We start from the raw sequence: 20,326 nt of genomic DNA, 5'->3' as shown, positions 1-20,326 counted from the left end.
GGGCAACATACCTACATACTGCAGCCAACACACTAATGTGTCGCAACACACAGTTTGAAAAGCTCTGGATAGACAGTGATCAGACACCAAGAGGAGCAGTAAGCAAGTGGCATCAAGCTGCTGATAGGGACAGATCTCTGGGTGTCATATGCCTAGCTTGTTGCTCTCAGGTACAGTGCAGGATTCAGCTGCCAGAGGATCAGCTTCTATACATGAAATGGAAGGGATGTATCTTGTCCTTGGCCTCAGGCAACGCGATGCCTTAAGCCAGTCCTTGTGACTCCAGCATGGAATATGATTACATGAATGATAACGGTCCTTATTGGGTAGTTAAATGTACTCAGTTGTTTCAGTTTTCAAGCAATTTTCAAAACACCACCTTTAGAAGCCTTGTGCTTCTCTGTCATACCATTGCAGTGAAGAAGTCTGTATCTAACCTTTCAACCAATCAATTTTATACATATACAGGATTCTCTGAATCCTTGGACTTCTCTCCACCGCCCACCTCTGTAGTTTCCATAATGCTTATTTTTATACTGCATCTTATATTATCCAAATTTATTTTCAAATTTCCATTTAAAACCACAGAATTATTACATTACAAGTGTTATATTAATCCTGCTAACGTTTTTAACTGTGTACAGTGTTTGCTAAGGTAATCTATAAAAAAAAATTCCTTTCTCACATTCCTCTTTTTCTATAGCAGTGAAAGAAAAAGACTAACCTTCAGACCTACCAAAGGGGGGGTATAGTTTTAAAGTATTTTGAAATAGCCTCGTGTAATTATGGGTGTTTGTCTATGTGTTTGCTTGTATGCCTATTGTGAATGCCCATGCATCACCAAATCTATGAAAAGTAGTATACGTGATGGTCACTAAACAAAACACGAACAAGTCAACGCAAATCTTCTCATTTTCTGAGACTCTGTGTGGCAGAAAATGTATGTGCAACCTTCAAGCAGCGTGGATGTTCAAATGTCAGCACAGGGGTGAGTCTGTATTTGTGTCTACACTCAACACAAACAAACATCTGGATGAAGCATCTGGCAGCAGCTCCAACATCTGTTTCTTCCTCAATTTGCCTGTCAGAACACTGAAGCTGGGCAGCAGTTTGGAGGGCCTCCCATACAGCAAGCAGGGGGGTTAATAGGGAAAGGGTGAGTAAGGCCAAAGCAGTATTAAACCTTGTTTAGGTTCTGCCTTTTTTGCCTCATCCCCAGCTGCTGCCTCCTCACAGGGAGGCAGAGGCCCCAGCGTTCTTCACATGCTTCTCCCTGCCCCCTGCCACTGGGCCTGCCTAATTTCATTTGTATCAGTGAATAAATTGGATTTGCTACTGGCCCTGTAGCTCTCATTTGGCACACCAGTCCCCAATAGTGGCATGGCACCAGGATGTGGTTCACTGATGCACTTCCATGACATAAACTCTGCCTTCGGAGACAGGCTTGCATTACAGCAAGAGATGGGAATTGAGTTCAAGATTGCTATATGGCCCTAAATAGGCCTCCCTTATCCCAGTAAAACATTAAAGAGGTAGCATAGTTGAACCTGTCAGGCTCTGGCTACTAATCACAATGACTAGAGCTCAAAAAGGGATGGGAGTAGAGGCTGCTGTCATGGTTTGGATATAAGCCAGATCTTTAACCAAGAAGCGAATATTTTTGTTTGTTCAGAAATGCCAACACCATGTGTAAAAGCTAGGGACCAACATATGATTTAAAGCATTCATAATGCAACCTTCATAGAACCAACCAACCAACCAACCAAATACAAAAGCATTTTTCCTAGGTAAGTTTTTTAAAACTTGCCCAGTGCCCATAGTTTATGTAAACAAATCCCTACTTTGGTAGGGAGTCCATATTGCCTGAGAACTTTCTGCCCTTTTGCTGCAAAGTGCTTAAAGAGTCAACATGAAGCAAACTGCTTTGGAGTGTTGGAGCTGTGTCCATCTCCCCACCCCCATCTTTCAAACTTGCACATGCAAGTGGATGACTAGCCAGTGTATGCTTCTCTTCCCCGCCACAAATTTGGAAAATGAATAATGGAAATTCTCTTGACTACACTCCCAAATTACAGTGATCAAGGAGGGTGACTGACAGCATACCCATGTGACTTGTCAATCCACTGAATGGCAGCAGCTCACTGCATTTTTTTTTTTTCTGAGACAGGCATAGTTCCTCATGCACAGCTACAGCTAAAAGTATCGTGGTGGTTATATATTATTTATATAGGTCCATCAATACACATGGTACCTTACAGAGTTATACAGCCAAAAAAAAACCCAGAACAATTTATTTAATCAACAGCTATGCCCTTCTGCAGCTTTGTCAGAAGTTGGAACATACCGTATTTTTCACTCTATAACACGCACCCAACCATAACACGCACGTAGTTTTTAGAGGAGGAAAATCCGTAGGCATGCCACCCGTAGGCATTCCCTCCATAACACGCCCAGTAGTGGCTCCCTTCATAAGCAAATTACTTTTGTAACCAATGGCTTTTTCCACAATCCAGCAAAGTGCTACAAAATCATACTTACACTAACTAGTTCTGGAGCTGGGATTATAGAAACACAGAATCTGCCTAACTGTTCAATAGTCTAACACTAGCTCAGGCTCAGCTCCTAGGCATGGCACAATCTTTCTTTAAAACAACAACAGCAACAAGTTTAGTATTCACATTTACAAATTCTACACTTGTTATCCTGCCTCATTAGCAGGGTAATATACAATCAAAACCCTCAGGGCTCATCCAAACTTACTTTTGCTCTGTATTTCTAGGCATAGGTCTGGGCTGTCCAGGTCCCACAGCTTTTTTTTTTTTGCACTCTGGTGTTTCCACCATGAAAACCTGCTCTTTGCTGCTGAATCTGAGCAAGCAGCAATCCACAGAAAACTGGAATTGCTGTTTGTTCTGATTCAGCAGTAAAGATTTTGTTTTCCTGGGGAATGCGGTGGGGCAAAAAAACATGGACTGGGACCTGTGGTCCTGTGTGGACCTGTGCCTAGAAAACTCACTGCAAAAGGTATATGTGGATGAGCCCTCAGACAGTTATTTGTATCAGTGGCACCCCTTGGTCTGATGAACCCCAAAGTCTTAGAGCCACAGGCTAAATTATGAGATTATTTGGTAGTTCATTGATTCACTGAATCTATGTTAGGATGGAACAACCTTTGTACAGCTCTATTCTGGAAAATATGTTTCAGGAGAATTCATATAGTTTGTATTTTCAGAAATCTGACTCCAACTGCTGTTTCAGAAGCACAGCACAAATGATATACAACATTATTAATGAACACCTTTTTCATCTGAAAACCAAGCCTCTAAGAGCTTAACATTTAGGAGGAACGTGCTGCTTGCTCATAGAGGCAACTCTCCAGTGGAGGTAAAAATGGAAAGAAGGAAACAACACACTCTCACAACAAAAAATGAATCTTGTCTTGAATAACTGTGCCTCTCTTGATTAAATCTCAGATACGGCCACAAAAGAACAGGGATGAAAAAGCTCCCATCTCGTAGAAGTTGTTAAACCAGTGTTTTTTCTATAAGTAGCCAACATTTTTTGAAAAGTATATAACATAAACAAACCTGGAGACACAGCATAGATAATTAAATCTTTTACTACGAAGCAGGGAAATAAAACTTGTATGGAGCAAATTTATTGCATTGTTTAGCCAAAGTTAGTCAATTAGATACAAGCATACGTTTGATGTTCAATTATGATGAGTACAATGACTAACATTACTAGGAACATTTGCTGTAAAATGCTTAAGAAGTTTTATTACAATCAAGTAGTTCGTTAAATAAAAATAAACATTACTAGCATTATATATTCTTCTTCTTAAACTAAACTAGTATGCACACTATTCAGTCATGGCATTTACACTCAACAGTTCTGGGCTGTATATCCAAACATAAAATACTGAAAAGTCACTATATATAGTTAAACAAAAAAAAAATCATTCAAAGCTGTGCAAAACCCATTTAAGATGTAGGGGGGTGGTGCTGTTCTACAGTTCAGTCACTCATATCTAGACAAGAAATAATTAGAGCAAATTAGCAGTAGCACAGAAACACAGATTGTTCTGCTCTCAAGTGAGCACTGTGTCAGTCAGTCTTTCCCCCATGTGCTGTAGGCCTGTCAGGGGCCTTGTGCAGGCTGCTGTCTCTTTGCATTAAAAATCCCATCAAGCAAAAAAAGAACACAGCAAAAAAAGGTAGCACCCAGTGCCTTGCAAATAACCCCAATGAAAGACATTGCAGGTTCTCATTAACTTTGGCGTCACAGCTGAACAATCTGTGTGTGAGCACAGAAAAGAAGGCAAGCCCAGACTGAGGGGGACTGAGCAACTGCTGGATAAGATATTGAGGAGTGTGTCTTCCTAGACAAGAGGAACAGGGCAAGGGCTGCAAGAAAGGAGAAACTCATTTCTCCACAAGCTTAAATGTTTTCTTGAATAACTTAAATGGGCAGGAAGAATGGATAAAAGTGCCCAACTCAGTTCCAACATGGCCTCTGATTCATGCACAGAATTGTTCTAGGCTAGCAAGTCAAGAGCTGACTTTGTGAAGGAGTCACCCAATTAAGTCCTAGGTATGGCAGCTTTGATCTTATGTTTCTGGCTTTGGGTTCATCCATACTTCCACTTGTTCCATGCCTAGAAAGCACAGATCCAAGTGGTTTTCTGCTTGTTTCATGCTTTCTGGGTATGGGTTCAAGCAGTGTTGCCTTTGCCCCACCACTCCACCCTGGAAAACCTGCTCTTTAGTGCTAAATTGGAGCAACCATCAATCCGGAGAAAACCCAATTGCCATTCTGATTCTAGTGGGTTTTCCATGGGGGGAAACAACAGGGAAAGTAGAACTGTGGATGAGCCCTATCTGAAATGAGGTTGCTGCTTTAGAAGAGAGATGAGTACACACCGTACTCTGAATTAGTTTTGGATGCTCAAAGCAGCTGAGTAGTAAATGCTTTCATATCTACCTGGGCAAGCTAGAAGACAACTTTATTATCATTGAACTATACCACATCTAAAACTCTGGAGAGCTCCATGAGCTTATCTCAGAGATAGGGAACCCAAGGCCCTTTAGATGCTGCTGGACTCCAAATCCTATCACCCCAGCCAGCATGGCCATCAGTCAGTGGTGATGGGAGTTGGAAGTCCAGTAACATCTGGAGGTCCACAAGTGCCCCATCCCCACCCTCTGTGATATGTGGCCCATTTCATAATCTAACTCTGAGTAAAACTCCCCTATAATACTAAGCACACAAGTTTTAGGATGCAACTGAGGAGAGGGAGGCTAATGCATACACCAGCAACTCATTTAACGGTCCATAAGAGATTAAATAAAAATATAAAAGACAAAATGCAATATATGTTCCTGGATAAAGTGCTGGTAGGCTTGATACAGTATACAGTGGTACCTCTGGTTGCGAATGGGATCCGTTCCGGAACCCCGTTCGCAACCTGAGCAGAACACAACTTGCGTCTGCGCGTGCACGGGTCATGATTCGCTGCTTCTGCGCATGCGCGTGACATCATTTTGAGCGTCTGTGCATGCGCTGAAACCCGCTGAAACTTCTGGGTTTGCTGAGGGACGCAACCTGAAAAGATTTAACCTGAAGCAAACATAACAAGAGGTATGACTGTACATCTGAAAAAAGTGGATGCCCCTTCTCAGGCAGATGAGCACAGGATGCCCATTCAAATATAAAGCAATTATAGAGCTTGCTCAGGTGTATCAGTTGTTGTGCCAAGAGCAACAACCCTGCAGGTAAACAGGTGCTGTGTGACTCAGAAGGAAGATCAGAACCAGGTAAAGAGATATGGCTGGGATATTTTCAGTCAAGTATAGAGTGTTTTCAGAGTAAGCTGCAGAACAGAATTACACAGTCCACAGAATTGTCCAGGTACAGTTTTATAGAAGGAAAATGTCTAGGACAAAGTTTACTATATGATGTTTAGTTTGCTATATGACAATGTACTGGTTCACACGTAATGCTAAGTCAAATTATGCCTTAGCATGAATGAGCAAGTGCGTTATCATGCCATTAGAAAATCATAACTGCTTCACTCCTCTCTCATTCCTGTTGCACTAACTGGAGCTAAACCATGGTTTGGCTTAGACTGCAGGCTAAGCCAAGCTTGCAGTTTGTCCTGCTCTAAACAAACCATGAGCAGTAACAATGACTTCACTCCAAATAGTGTGGCATCTACAGGAGCAGGGCAGAAGGAAGGCAGGCTTGGTGTTTGAACTGTGTAGCAGCACGCTTGCTTTTTCATGATTAGTCATGGTTTGGTTTAGTGTTACAAGTGAATGAGGCCATTGTATATTCTCTTCTGTATCTTCCATCTGGAAGGATTCAAGCATGAATCAGGCCATGGAACTTTCAAAGATATGACACAACAGCCTTGTTAGCTGTTGGGATTACTGTAAAACACACACACACACACACACACACACACACACACACGATACCAACTGTGTAACCCACCCAGGGGGTCCGTGGCACCATTCACATAACAACAACTACCATGGAGACATCAAAATTTTCAAAAGTAGGGGGTCAATGGCTTGACTTTTGAAAAACAAGAGGGTCCATAGTACTTACCTAATTGATAACCACTACTCTAGACAACGATGATATAGACTCAACTGGCAGCCAATGGATAAGCAAGAGTCTCAGCTAGATCTGTTTGGAGTTGTTGTCCATACCTATCATATCATAAGCCTAAGCCAAAGCATTGCTGAGGTGGTGCTTAAATCATTTACCAGGAACTGACTTGTTACCAGGAAGGGCTGAGTGGGAAATGAAGATGCCACAATACCACAACAATAAGTGCTCCTTCTTGGGTGACACCACTGCCAATGACACCTGCCCCCAGAGTTGCTTTCCTCATTCCCCTGCACCACATGAATATACAAAAAGCATTCACCAATGAATCTTATAATTGCCTGGCCAATTCCCAAAGGTTCCAATGAGAGTTTGCCCATCACTAATTTTAGTACTGTGTGCTAGCTCAAATCAGCGGAGTTTAATGAAGCTTTAGTAAATTCAAGTTGCAATCCCATACTGACTAACTTAGAAGTGACTGTCACAGACATCATCAGCAGGGCCTTCTTGCGCATGAGGTGGAGCAAAGCAACTGCCTCAGGTGGCAGAATCCCGCAGGGCAGTACCCCCATGGGTGCCCCACTCTCCCCCTGCTGCCGCTGGGATGCTGCAGCTTCCAGGAAGATTTCATGAACATTCTGTGAGATCTCACTGGAAACCACCACCATACAACCCTAGTAAGCAAGGCTTCAGTGTGGGGGTGGGGTGGGGCCAGATTCTCATTTAGCCGCAGTAAGAGAAATGTGATGAGCCACCCCTGATCAATAAGACTTACTAGAAAACATATCTGTTGATCCCTCAAGAACACATCACTTTAAAAAAAAGAAAAGAAAAAGAACTGGGATGGAGAGGAATTCCTGCTCATTGCAAGTCATCTCCAGTACATTTCTTGGGAGTATCCCTTCCTGATACAGCCCAGGCAGCGGGTGACTAGGCAAGTCCAGGAAGCAAGTACCCAGTAGCTCTTCTGTCATCTTTCTGGGTGACTCATCCCTCCTTTCAGCTTTTGATAATAAAGGAAAAGGTGGAGGGACAATGGAGTAAGGTGAAGGCTGCAATCTCACAATGGAGCAGTGCCCAGGGAGTGCCTCAAACGGATGGAAATGGATTTGCGTATTGCTGGCTGAAATTCATCATGGAAGTGATTCACGGTTAGCTGGAAAATGGGTAGCAAAGCATAAGGACTTACTGGGCAGCTTCCATGCATTACACGGTCAAAGGCATGGGATACTTCCTGCTCCCCCTGCCATGCCAAGACTAACCTAGCTACAGGATGTGATGTCTCAGGATGTGAGATCAACAACCACCTTTGGCCTTGAACATCTCTCCCCCCCATCTCCTCCCTCCTCATTTTCTCTGTGATTAGGTGATTTGTTTGCTTTCCCAAGAGTTCATGTTGCCCTAAAATGAGAAAAAGCTTTTTTCCCCTGACCTGGGGCAGAACGGCTCAGCTTTGGAGGATGATGTGTTCTCCAGAGGCCTTGGTGATGTATAGCTCAGTAATTAATGAATCTACATTTGGTTTATTCAGTGCAGCTGGCCAAGGAAACACAACTGATGGCAGCACACACACAGAGTGAGGGAGATCCGGAGGCCAGGCTGGGATTGTTTATGCCTTTATGATCTGTTTCCAATAAGGATGATGGATTGTTTGTTTGGGACAGATTTGTTGATATTGTTTGGGAGCTCAATGGATAATTATTTGATGAAGCAGGCCCCAGGTCAGCTGCCCCAAGAGTCAAGATAGCATCTCAAAATGTCCAGGGGACATACTAAGGGGCAAACCCAAGAGACCTCCAAAAAAGAGCCAACCTCGCAATATGATAATGGATAAGAATGGACAATAGCAAATTCTTATAGCAGCTGTGAACTTTTCCAGTGATGCTCTTTTCCTAATACTACTGTCAGGCTAGGGATGGGCTGCTGAATCTGAACACAGAGGAAGAAGTTCATGTTAGGAAGTCATCTTAAGTCCTAGAAAATTTCTTCAAAGCAGTACTAGTTGCACAAAGCCTAAAATGCATACTTTTAACATATTAAGACTATATGGTGTTGATCAGGGCCAAATTCCTTATTCCCATCTATCAGGTACAGAAATTGGAGTGGTTGTATTATGGAATTCCACCCGTTCGAACATCATATGCAATGCAGTAATAAATAAAATAAATAATGCTTCTATCAGAAAAAGAGCCTAATTATCTAGCCTGTGCCAAGATTGATGTTCTTTACATAAACTTGCTCACTCCAACAAACTTCACTGCACTGAGAATAGTTTCCATCAGTATCACACTCATATACTCTGAGGGAAAGGGAATACAACACTTGTTAATTTTTAACTGCACCAAAAAGTCTGTGAACTGAAGGGAGGTATTTAAGTGTGTGTGTGACATACACAAACTCAAGAAACTATGGAAATGCAAAGCAAGAAACTCTTACTGCTGCAAAACATCAGCTTCCAAACACAATTTAAAGTGTTGGCCCTGACCTTGAAAACTCTATACAACTTAAGTCCCGTGCCCTTTAAGGACCACTTGCTTCTATCAGTGGTGTCCAAACTTTTTTCAAAGAGGGCCAGATTTGATGAAGTTGTTGACCTTTTTTGGGACTGAAGTTGTTGAGCTTTTTTAAGGATTTTGCTCCCAGGAAATAAACTGCCACAGGGGCCAGATTAAACCACCCAGTGGGCAGGATTAGGCCCCCAAAACATGCCTGTACTACATGAAGCTGCTCAGACATCATTGAAATACTCTTCAGACACTCTCCTTTAGGTCCTCCTATCTTTTGAATTGAGGAGGGTGCTGACCCACAAGAGGGTGTTTTCAGGGGTGGTGCCCCATCTTTGGAATACCCTTCATACAGAGGTTTTTCTGGTGCCAGTTTTGATGTCTTTTTGGCTATAGACAAACACTTTCCATTTAACCAAGCTTTTAAGATATTGTTCTAATGTATATTCATATCTTGCTGGTTTTGGCTTATATGATTCACTGTTGTTGTTTGCTCTGCTATTTTAATTATGTTACTCACTACTTGATTTTGGTTCTTTTAAATGTTGTTAGCCAATCTGGGAACACTTTGAGATTAAAAAGCAGGGTATAAATCTCTAAGTAAACAGGTAGAATATGTATGTACATAATTATACTCTTGAGCTTCATCTATGTTTCCAACGACCAGTATGGTATATTGGCTCATATGCTGTGATCTGTCTCTGCAAATAGACCCTTCTAGGAGATCATAGATGCACAAGGGTTTGGATATCTTACTGATCTATGAAAAGGTTCATATAGCCAAAAGGAGGCCACATTAGGCTAAGTGGGAACAAAAGGAGGGGAGGTTCACACACTATGTTTACAACCCATACATATAGTGCACACTCTAAAATGTAACATGTTTATGAGACAGGTGGGTGTTTTGGAAGATGTAGAAAATGCACACATACCAGTGACTGGTTAGGGCTTCCTGACATATATTCACATCTTTTAAAAAATCTATCCATCAATCCAGTTGTCTCTCATAATGTATGAAGTCTTCTAAGTCAGAGGTGACATAGAGGATACCACAATCAGCAGGGGTGGAGAGGATGGAGTCACTCCTCCCTTATCTGGAATTCTTCCTTCCCCCAGGCTTTGTTTTTTTCAGGCTAATTCCTAGACAGGGAATTGTAATCTATGTAGCTCAGCAAGGTCTCTTATCACCCCTGCTGTTTTCTATCAGCTCATAGATTAAAACCTTTTGCAAGGAAATAACAACTGCACAACCCCTAGAAGCCAGGGGGGGTTGCTAATTACATCATTACTATCCTCTCCCACACAGCAAAGCCACTTGCCTTGTAACAAGGTGGCATCTGCCTTGTAGAGGATCCTAAGCAAGAGACAAAGGAGTTGGCACTAAACCTAAAAATGGAATTGTTTTAAAAATCACATGCATTATAAACAAACACTTCTCCCCAATATCAACCCCCCTCAGAAGCTCTTTATAATGACTTGCACTGTGATCTCAAGTTTGCGCTTGAGCTATGAAAACAAGAGAAAGCCAAGTGCAGGTGTTGAATATCTTGAAGTGGATGGGCAGATGGATGGATGGGTAGATGGGATGGGAAGAAAGAATAGTGCACACATACCCATGAGGGAATAAAATGATCCATGTGCCCAACCAAGTGGCAAGGTCCTAAAAAGACATTAACACTGAAGCATTTTGCACAGAGAAATATATATGCTGGCTACTGCTGCTGCAATAGGCATTTGGTCTACTGTTAAGATTAACTGGGCTGATTTTTATGCCACTATGGCAGGTCCTATCCTCAACCTAGGGATAGGTGCCCACAAAGAATATGGTAGACTCTGATCTGCAGCTAAACTACCCCACTATTCTTGGGATATCAGCTCAGACTTGCTTTGGATTTTTCAGTCAGCCCAAACTCCAGCAGAGGAGCAAGGGACACTCCACCTGGCTAATCCAATCTCAAAGCGAGATTAAATGAAAGAGAGACAGACGGGCTCCTCCTATCAGCCTGTCCTATCACCCCTTTTGCTCCTCAAGTCCATCTGGTAGCTTCCCAGGGTGCCGGCAGAAACCCTCCTCACCAGACTGGGTGGAGGCCAATCCTTTGTTTCATTTGGTTGATCTAATAGGATTATAAAACCTCTTCATAAACTCAGAAGAGGTTCAAGTTCCTAGCTGTTTTTCCATCCGTCTATCTATCCCCATAAATGCCCCTCCATCAGTCATTACTTTGTGCCATTTCCTTCTGCTTGTTGAAGACTCATTGCTGTAGCACTTGAATCTATTTTTGTAGCAAATCTCCTTGAAAGTTTTCAACCTGCTAGACAGGGATCATTGCTGACTTGGAGAAGGGATAATGTCTTCCCTGTAATAGTTCTGCACACATTCTACCAGTTTCCCACCCACGCCCTCTTCTTCCTGCTGAGCTGAGATTTGAGCTAACCTTTCCATTTTCCCTGTAGTGCTTAGAGGACTTTAATATATTAGCAGTCACCTTTTCCTTTTAGTGGATTTGGGCCTGGAGTGCAGGGTCTTCTTGCAATATAAAACAAAATGTTCAGGGCCAAAAGAACAAGCACCTTAAAACCAAAGTGTAATGATGTTCAGAAATTGGGGTACTTAGTTGGGATGTCTATGACTGCAGTCCATGTTTTTTTCTATGTCACTTTATACAAGTGCATCTGAGGATGTGTCTATAGGTGTCATTGAATGTGAGATGTGTGGGGAGCTTCACTATGGGTCAACTTCCAGAGCATCTCAGAAACTGCTTTGCCCTTTCTTTTCCCTACTAAATATTTTTTTTCTAGGGCTATTACTTTATTTTTAATACCACTATCTATATTTATTTGTAGCTGCTTTTCTGAACAGACAAAAGAACATATCTGTTATATGAGGCTAATCCATAAAGCTGTTTGATGCATTTTGCATCTGTTGCACTTACTGAGCTGCCTTGTGCTTGTCTGGGGAAAGCAAAGTCCTATTCTCTCCTTAAAGGCCTCTGTTCTGTGGGCTTTGATGGAACATACGTACAGTGGTACCTCAGGTTAAGTACTTAATTTGTTCTGGAGGTCCCTTCTTAACCTGAAACTGTTCTTAACCTGAAGCACCACTTTAGCTAATGGGGCTTCCTGCTGCTGCTGCCGCACTGCCAGAGAATGATTTCTGTTCTCATCCTGAAGCAAAGTTCTTAGCCCGAGGTACTATTTCTGGGTTAGCAGAGTCTGTAACCTGAAGCGTATGTAACCTGAAGCATCTGTAACCTGAGGTACCACTGTACCTGGTATCACCAATTAGAATGATTATTTGCAGATGATTTGAGAGAACTTTGTCTGAGACCCTGGAGGGATGCTGCCATTCAGAGATAATGCTGGGCTACATACTTCACTTGGTATAAAGCATGACTTTACTTGGTATAAAGCAGTTTCCTGTATTGAACATTGGACTTTAGTAGGTATAGAAAATCACTGCTGGTTTAGTCATTATTTGAGGACTATCCCTGTCTCTGGGTCTGGTCTTGTCCAGACGGATACTGGAATCAGCAAGGGATACCCACATAACCTGAAGATGCTGCTGTGCAATGCCAGGTCAATGATGAATAAGACCACTGCCATCCATGACTTGATCGTGGATGAAGGACTTGACCTGGCATGTGTAACAGAGACTTGGTTGGATGAAGCAGATGGGCCTGTCCTTGCTGCTGCTTGTCCACCAGCTTTCTCTTACACACAGCAACCCAGGCCTTGTGGGCGGGAAGGGGGGTTGCAGTGATTTTTAGGAAGTCATTAGTTTGCACCAGGCATCCTATTGGGAAGACCCAGTTCTCTGAGTGCATGTTCTGGAAGTTGGGCAATAGGGTCAGTACAGGATTCCTTTTGGTGTACCGACCTCCCCGCTGCACCAAGGTTTCCCTGCCTGAGCTGCTTCAGGTCGTGGCAGATGTTTCCCTGGAGACACCAACTTTGGTTGTCCTAGGGGATTTTAACTTCCACGCTGACACAAACTTACAAGGGAGCCGCCAGACTCGCTGAAAGAGGCGGTCAATAAACCGTTTCTTAAAAAACATCTTTAGACTCAGCCAATATGGCCAACTATCGCCCAGTCTCAAATCTTCCATTCTTGGGCAAGGTGATTGAGCGAGTGGTTGCAGCCCATTAGCCACACTGAAATTGTTGCCTTAAGTGGTACAATAGGAAGGATTTGCTTGCCCTTGCCTGGCCAGACACCACCATTTTACACTCATTTCAAGTCACCAGTAGCACTCATTTTTCAATTGCCCTGCTGTTATGTTATTTGGTTAGATGTTTTGGCCTACTGGTGTTTATACTGGAATTGTTTTAAATGTGAACTGTATTCGGAACCTGTATGACTGAAAGCTAGTTTATAAATATAGTAAGTAGGTAATTTTTTTTAAAAAAAAAACATCTTCTAGTTTCAAAGCTTGTCTGTGGTGTGTGTGTTTGTGGGGAGAGAAAGAGAGGGAGAGAGAGAACACACAGATGCCAGTGCTGATCCTAAACTCAATGAATGTGTGTAAAATACTGTAAGCACAGATTGTAGAATAACATTATCAAAGCAAAGTTATATCAATTATAGAATTATGAGCTGATTCAGACTGCACCTTGCTGGGCATGGCTCAGGATGCCAGAAACTAGGGAGAAGCCTCATTCCAATTGCTGAGGAGAAGCAAACTGCAGTATTAAAAAGCCAGACTGATTTGGAGTATCATAATTTAAAGTGCAATGACTGTAAGGGGATGTAGCAACTTGAACACACTTGAGGCTGACATATGTTGCACTCATCACAGCACCCCACAGAATCAGGGCTCCAACAGGAACCAAATCCAACTACGTGAGGGGGAAATGAGCTCAAGGTGGAGAGACAATAGACACCAATTTTCCTCCCGGCAAACCTGGAAAGAATTTAAACCAGGTAAAAGGCAAAAATTCCCTCAATTTAGAATGCCCAAATCTGCAGAGAGACCGTCTGATGCTTATGCAAGTCAGCCCCACAAAGAGAACAGAGAAAGGAATGGTTCTGTTAAAAATTGCAGTTAATTTTGAAAATGCAATAGAAATGCTGGAAATGGGAAGATGTGCAGTCTGCATAACTGGCAGGGTTGAAAAGCAGGGTTGTGTTTTGGAGTATGATGTCAAGGGTGGAGGAGAGATGCCTGCCTTTTCCCAGAGTATTTCCTTAACACCCTAACTTACAAGTTCTGAATATGACCTACACTAAGGGGTGCAAACCCTGCATGTGCGCATGCGCACCCACACCCACACCCAGCACTGAATATTCAAGAATAAACCAAACTGCATAAACTAACTCTATTTTCATAACACTTCTTAGAAGCAGTGACAGGGAGAAACAGTTCCCAACCACAAATACATGCTCTGCTTTTTCTCACTTCCAAACAATGATAGTATACACTGGAGCAATGTCAGCAAATTGTTGCACAGCAGCCACCTTTAAAACAGCATGCAGTGTACCTGAACAATGTGCACAAAAGCAAATTGGATACTGCCCAGAAGAACCAACTACTAAGCACATCTTTACTCTACAGATGTTCATTAACAAACCAGAACAGAAAAAGCGGAAGATATTTGTCTGTTTTTATAGACATTTAGAGAGCTACTTAAATAGCTGCAGAATGGAATCAATGGAAAAAGTTACAACATCATTAAAACTATGCATCAAAAGAGGCAGGATAAAAATAAGCAAAACACAAACAGAGAACATCAGGGGGAAATGAGAGATCAGGATTACAGTTAACCACAGTTGGAGCCTTTCAACATATTGTTAAGGATACCATCACCCAAAGGCACTGAGAACTATTTTGATATTATACTTCCCTGCTCAACTGTATCAAAAGATAATACATGTAAGAAAGCAGAGTGAAAATATCTACAGACACCACAGCTTTGTAATGCCAGAAAAAGCAGTTCTGAGTTTGAAATGTTGAGTCTTGCAAGCTTCCAAACAATCATGGCAGCATTTTTCTTATTCTGGTCTTTCCAGCACTGCATAATGTGCATCTAAAGCCCTGTGGTGGTCTCATCCATCCCTATAGGTGCTTCTAAAACCATAATGTGAGTTGGGGAATGCAACCTTTTAAATAAAGTAGCCTTACTAGATCTTTGCTCATCCTTTGTAATCGCATACAGAATTTGGTGTGTGAGTGGTAAGATGTTTGGATTCCTGAAAATCTTGGCTTGTTTCCAGCCCTCTTGGTTTTAGAGACACATACTGCAAATATTTAAGCACAAAGATTCTGACAGTGGGACTCAATAATGAGTGCAACAGTGGAAACCAGTGCAAGTGCTCCTGCTGGGACAACAGGGCTTCCCTCTCCTGTAACTGGCTCAGAGGGTTAGGAGAACCCCCAGAACTGGGGACAGGATGAGGAGAGAGAGGACTGCTCCATCTGGCAAAATGAAAACCTTGTGCTGACAATATGATTGCCATGTTGAATTCCTGCATAATTCTACCTGGCTTTCCTTCATAAGCTTGCCCCCTACCTGTAAACCCTCAATTCTCCAAGTTTTCATACCACAACTCTTGCCTGCTTGCTAATTCACCATAAAAACATTGTACAGAATCATGAATATTGGGTACAAAATGAAGCATGCACATTAAGAAGATTCTATAAGTGTGTGCGTCATTTATTTTGCGTCTCAAATTTGGACTTCTGAAACACAATATTAAGGACCATGGATACACTCAGATATACATCTCTAATTAAGGTTCAGATAAAGGTTCGCTCATGGGGGGGCGATGCTGAAGGATTCCCCCCCCCCCCATTTTATTATTCTTGAGGGAGGAATAGTGTCAAATAGTATGACTATAATCAGTTCAGGGGACCAAACTGTTTCCTTGGAACCAGTCGGTATTAGACTCTCAGTCTGTATGAAATTTATGGTGCATCTATGTAAGGTCTGGTGTGCACGTTACAAAAACAAACATGTTACAATATTAAAGCACATAAGTTTGCATCACTGATTTCTCCCTCGTCCACCCTGGAAGATTTACATAGAGAGGTACCTACCACACTTCATTACATGGAGGAACCTGGAGAAGGGATTGCAATGACAATCTCAAGAACCAAGCAGCACACATGACAGAATATACACCAGGTCACCTGGTTTTAAGCCATTTAGGGCATTAGAGGTTAAAACCAACACTTTTAATTGGACACAGAAATAGACTGGGAGCACTGGTGTGATGTAATCATATTTATCAGTTCCCAATAATAATCTAGCTGCTATGTTTTGGACCAGGTGAAGTTTCCAGATCATTTCCAAAGACAACCTCATGTATAATGCATTGCAATAATGAGTAACCCAACTAGGTTATTACCAGAGCGTGGATAGTTGTTACAAGTTTAACTCTGTTCATGTATGGTCATAGTTGGTAGATCAGCCAAACCTGATAAAAGGCCCTCTGAGCCACTACGGCCAACTGAGCCTCAAGTGATGCTGCTGGATCTGCAAACACCCCCAGATTATAAACATATTTGTCTAGGGGATTACAACCTCATCCAAAGTAGATTAATCACCACCTAAATGGGCAGATGAACCACCAACAATCCTCTCCCAGTGGCTGTAGAAGTTAAATAGCATGGACAACAAAATACAGACATGAGGTAGCCCACAGCATAAGTGCCAAAGGGCAAGGCAAGAGTCTTCCTGCACCCTGCCAGGAAGGGAAAATGGTATTCACCTAATGCTGAAAAGTGTCATTCACCTAATGACAAAAGTGTATGGGCCAGGTATGCCTCACTTGAGAAGAATTTCACAGGTGGAGCACTACAACCAAGAAAGCCCTTTCCCCAGTTGCTGTCAGACACCTTGAGAAGAGCTTCCAAAGATGCACAGAGGCACAGGTGGAAGTGGGTTCAGGTGTTCCTTCACATCCCTGCTAAAGGTCTAGCACTTGGTGAAGACCTTTTTTTTTATTTCAGCAAGCATTTTAAGTAAATTTTCCAGTTTTATGGTTAGTTTTAACTGATTTTATCTTTATTGTATCCCTTCAACCTTACTGTACACCACTTATAGAGACAATGGTGTTAAGTGGTTGAAGTAAATAATAAAGGAAGCACTGGCACTTTGACCTGTGCCCCAAACCAGACCAGGAGCCAATGAAGCTCTTGAAACACTGCTGTAACAACTTCTCAGAGACCAGTCCCAGTTAGTAATCAAGCTAATCAAAGGCACCATGTAAAACATATTATAGGATATAGGTAACTGTGGTCAAACTATCTCTATCCAGAAGAAGACACAGGTGGTGCCCCAACTTATGGAATACGTTCTGTGCCACTGAAGCCACTTGAGCTTTTAATGACAGAGCTAGATCTAGGAGCTTCCCAAGCCACAAGTCACATCTTTCAGGGGTGCAAACCCATCCAGAACAAATTAAGCTCCATTTTATTTAACAGATGAACCACCTACTCACAGACCTTAATCTTGTTCCAGAAAATGGGAACATAATTGTTATGACAAACAGAAAGTAAATGAATCAAATGTAATATACATTTCTTCCTCGTGATGTAAATGTAGTGTGGGTGACTTCTCCCCGCTTGTAATGCCACTCAGACATAGGTTCCTGTGTTGTCTCTGGGCACTACAGTGCTCAGCCAGAAACACAAAAAACACATCAGGGAAAGGAAGGTGAATGTTCCACTGGAACACATTTGTTTTTGCTGAAAGAAGTCAGTCATGCATGTGGCAGACCCACACTGGTCCACACCAATCCCCATCAGCTGCAAGGACTAGTGCACAATAAAGTATCACAGTCAGCTTGTGGATATCTGATGCAATGAAACGGTGCACGCCTAAGCCCTGAAATCAGAGCCATCTGGATATATACCCTTGGTATTCATTTTCTTGAGTTGGGAATTTTTCCACAGCTTTTGTTCTCATCACATTAATAATACAACACCCTCATAATTTGCAAGGAAGAGCAGCCAACATGTCTTCAGCCCAAATTTTACTACTGATTATTGTAAGCTGTTCTAGGAGCCTTTTCAGCTAGCATATGTGTGGGTAAAAATGCTTTAGACAGATAGGCAGATCCTGGCTAAGCAATTGATCCCCTTTGTGCTGCCCTTGCCTGTGCCAGCACTAGACCTTTGCTGAAAAGGACTTTGCAGGAATCTAGAAACTTGTTAAACCTCTTGCCACCTGTCTTTAAACCTCACACTCACTCTCCCCAGGACTCTTCTGTGAAAGGTTTGTTTGTCTCCAAAGCAGCTTTTCTAGGTTTTGTAAAATGTATTTCTTTCTGGTGACTGAATGAAACGAAGACACCATATAAAGGGCTCAATGGAACTGCAGCCCCTGCTGCTCCATGCAATTCACAGTTAAGCTTTTCAATGCACCCTCCTGCACTGAAAGTCAAACGTCAGCCAGCAGACAAAGCAAGCCTGAAAAGGCATCATGCCTGAGTGATCAGAGGTGGGTGAACACACCCACCCAGTTAAGGAGTCCACAAAGTTTAGGGGGTGGGGGGGGGAGAGACATAGCCTGGTAAATTCTGATAGACAGTTGTCACTCCCCCAGATTGCATGCCTAATTCACAGTGACAGCCACGGGATTGCTAATCGGACTTTTGAAAAGGTGATGGACAGGCAGCTGAGTCTACACAATGACCTCTGACCCTGCCTCCCAAGCCTAAATTCCCACAAAATGCTGACATCAGTGAGTAACACAGGAGGAGCAGTCACTGCCTAATCCATGCCTTTCAGTCATATTGGAGGAAAGGGAAAGGAGGAGGAGCATGTGAGGATCTCATTATGGCCCAGAGAACCCACGATAGATAACTTGCATTCTTGCTGTTTTAAAAGGCCCTCTCAGGCTAGATGGTGCTGGTTGGAAGGATATCTAAGCATGGGGCAATTTTCTGGCAACTTGCTAGGCTGACAAACTATATGGTAAAACTCTGGAGGCTGTGCAACAAAATGTTACAATGTGGTCCTCTTCAGGGTTTCACAAGTTAATCACACACTCTTCTGTAATACTCCGTTCTATTTTCCCCACTCCTGATTTTCCATTCCCCTGCCCCTGATCACCACCAACAGTCAGTCAATATTCCATTATTGTTTACCATGCTTAGCCCACAAAGAACTGTTCTGGGATTCTTCCCCATTAGAGTTTCCTCCTTGCAGTTCCCCCAGACCTCCCTCTTGTGTATATATAGTGCTATTTTGGATACACAAGGATAGGAAATCAGAGAATTAAATTCACTTTAAGTATATGTGATACTTGTAAAGTTAGTAAGAGAACAGAATACACCAAGAGGCTAGGCTACAGCACATACTCCCATCTAGAAAACCTGTCACTTCTTCTAAAACTCCACTTGTTTCCCCTCCTCATCTTTTTCTCATGTTAATAGTCCACCTTTGCCTCATCCCCTTTCCCATAAACAGTAACAAATGTGGAGTCTATTTGATATCACAACTGTCCTTGGAGGATGTTGGAAATGTAGACTGACAGCAGAAATCTAAAATAAAAATGCCAGAAGTACATTCTCTTCACTTGCCCTCAGGGGCGCCGGTCATGGGGGGCAGAAGGGGCTTCAGCGCCCTCAATATTTTGAGGCATGGGCCTCCCCCCCCATTGAGGGCCCACCATCACTCCCCCCCCCCGGCTTGTGCTGGCCCACCAGGTGGAGGCAGAAGACTTGGAGGAAAATTTTCACTCTCTGTGCCCACACCATAACCAGGAGGCTTGGAGTGTCCTGGAAAGTGTCCTTGGGGCAGGAGGCTTGGAGTGTCCTGGAAAGTGACCACGAAACCTGCCAGGCATGGGGGGGGCGGGTTGTGCGTGTGACATCATGCACACATGACGCCCCCCCAATGTTGCGCCGAACTAGGCACACCTGCTTGTCACTGTTCTTTACAGAGGCAGCCCATCCATAAGGTGACGTAAAGCCATTTGCCTCGGGCAGCAGATCCACCCCCTATGCCTGGTACTAGCCTGCTCGGCTTCACCTGCACCCTTGCCACCACTGCATCATAGCAGCAGCACAAGCACAGCCACAGGAAAGCGCGCTGTTGTAGTGTTGGAGTCAGCAGCAGTGCAGGCACAACAGTGGGGGCAGGGATCGGGGGGGGGATGTATTGTCAGAGGCCCAAAGGCCTGGGCTGGCCCTGGTTCTTTGCATCCTCATCTTGCTATTTTGCATCAGCTTCTGTTCTCTTCCATTCAGAGTGTACACC

At 43.0% G+C, this 20,326-nt stretch overlaps 1 protein-coding gene and 1 long non-coding RNA gene across 8 annotated transcripts in view; one reads left to right on the top strand and one right to left on the bottom strand.

Moving 5' to 3' along the window:
* The window catches only part of SEMA3F (semaphorin 3F), a 124,964-nt gene that overhangs the window by 53,590 nt on the left and 51,048 nt on the right, over nt 1–20,326 (bottom strand). The window lies entirely within an intron of this gene.
* On the top strand, nt 447–7,891 carry LOC310700037. Its single transcript, XR_014522382.1, has 4 exons — nt 447–2,345; nt 2,431–3,049; nt 3,108–5,585; nt 6,056–7,891. It is a non-coding gene; the product is annotated as an uncharacterized lncRNA (long non-coding RNA).

The sequence above is a fragment of the Podarcis liolepis genome (genome assembly GCF_965112155.1).
Source record: "Podarcis liolepis genome assembly, chromosome: 2".
NCBI lineage: Eukaryota > Metazoa > Chordata > Lepidosauria > Squamata > Lacertidae > Podarcis > Podarcis liolepis.
This window is presented reverse-complemented; position numbering and strand designations above follow the sequence as displayed.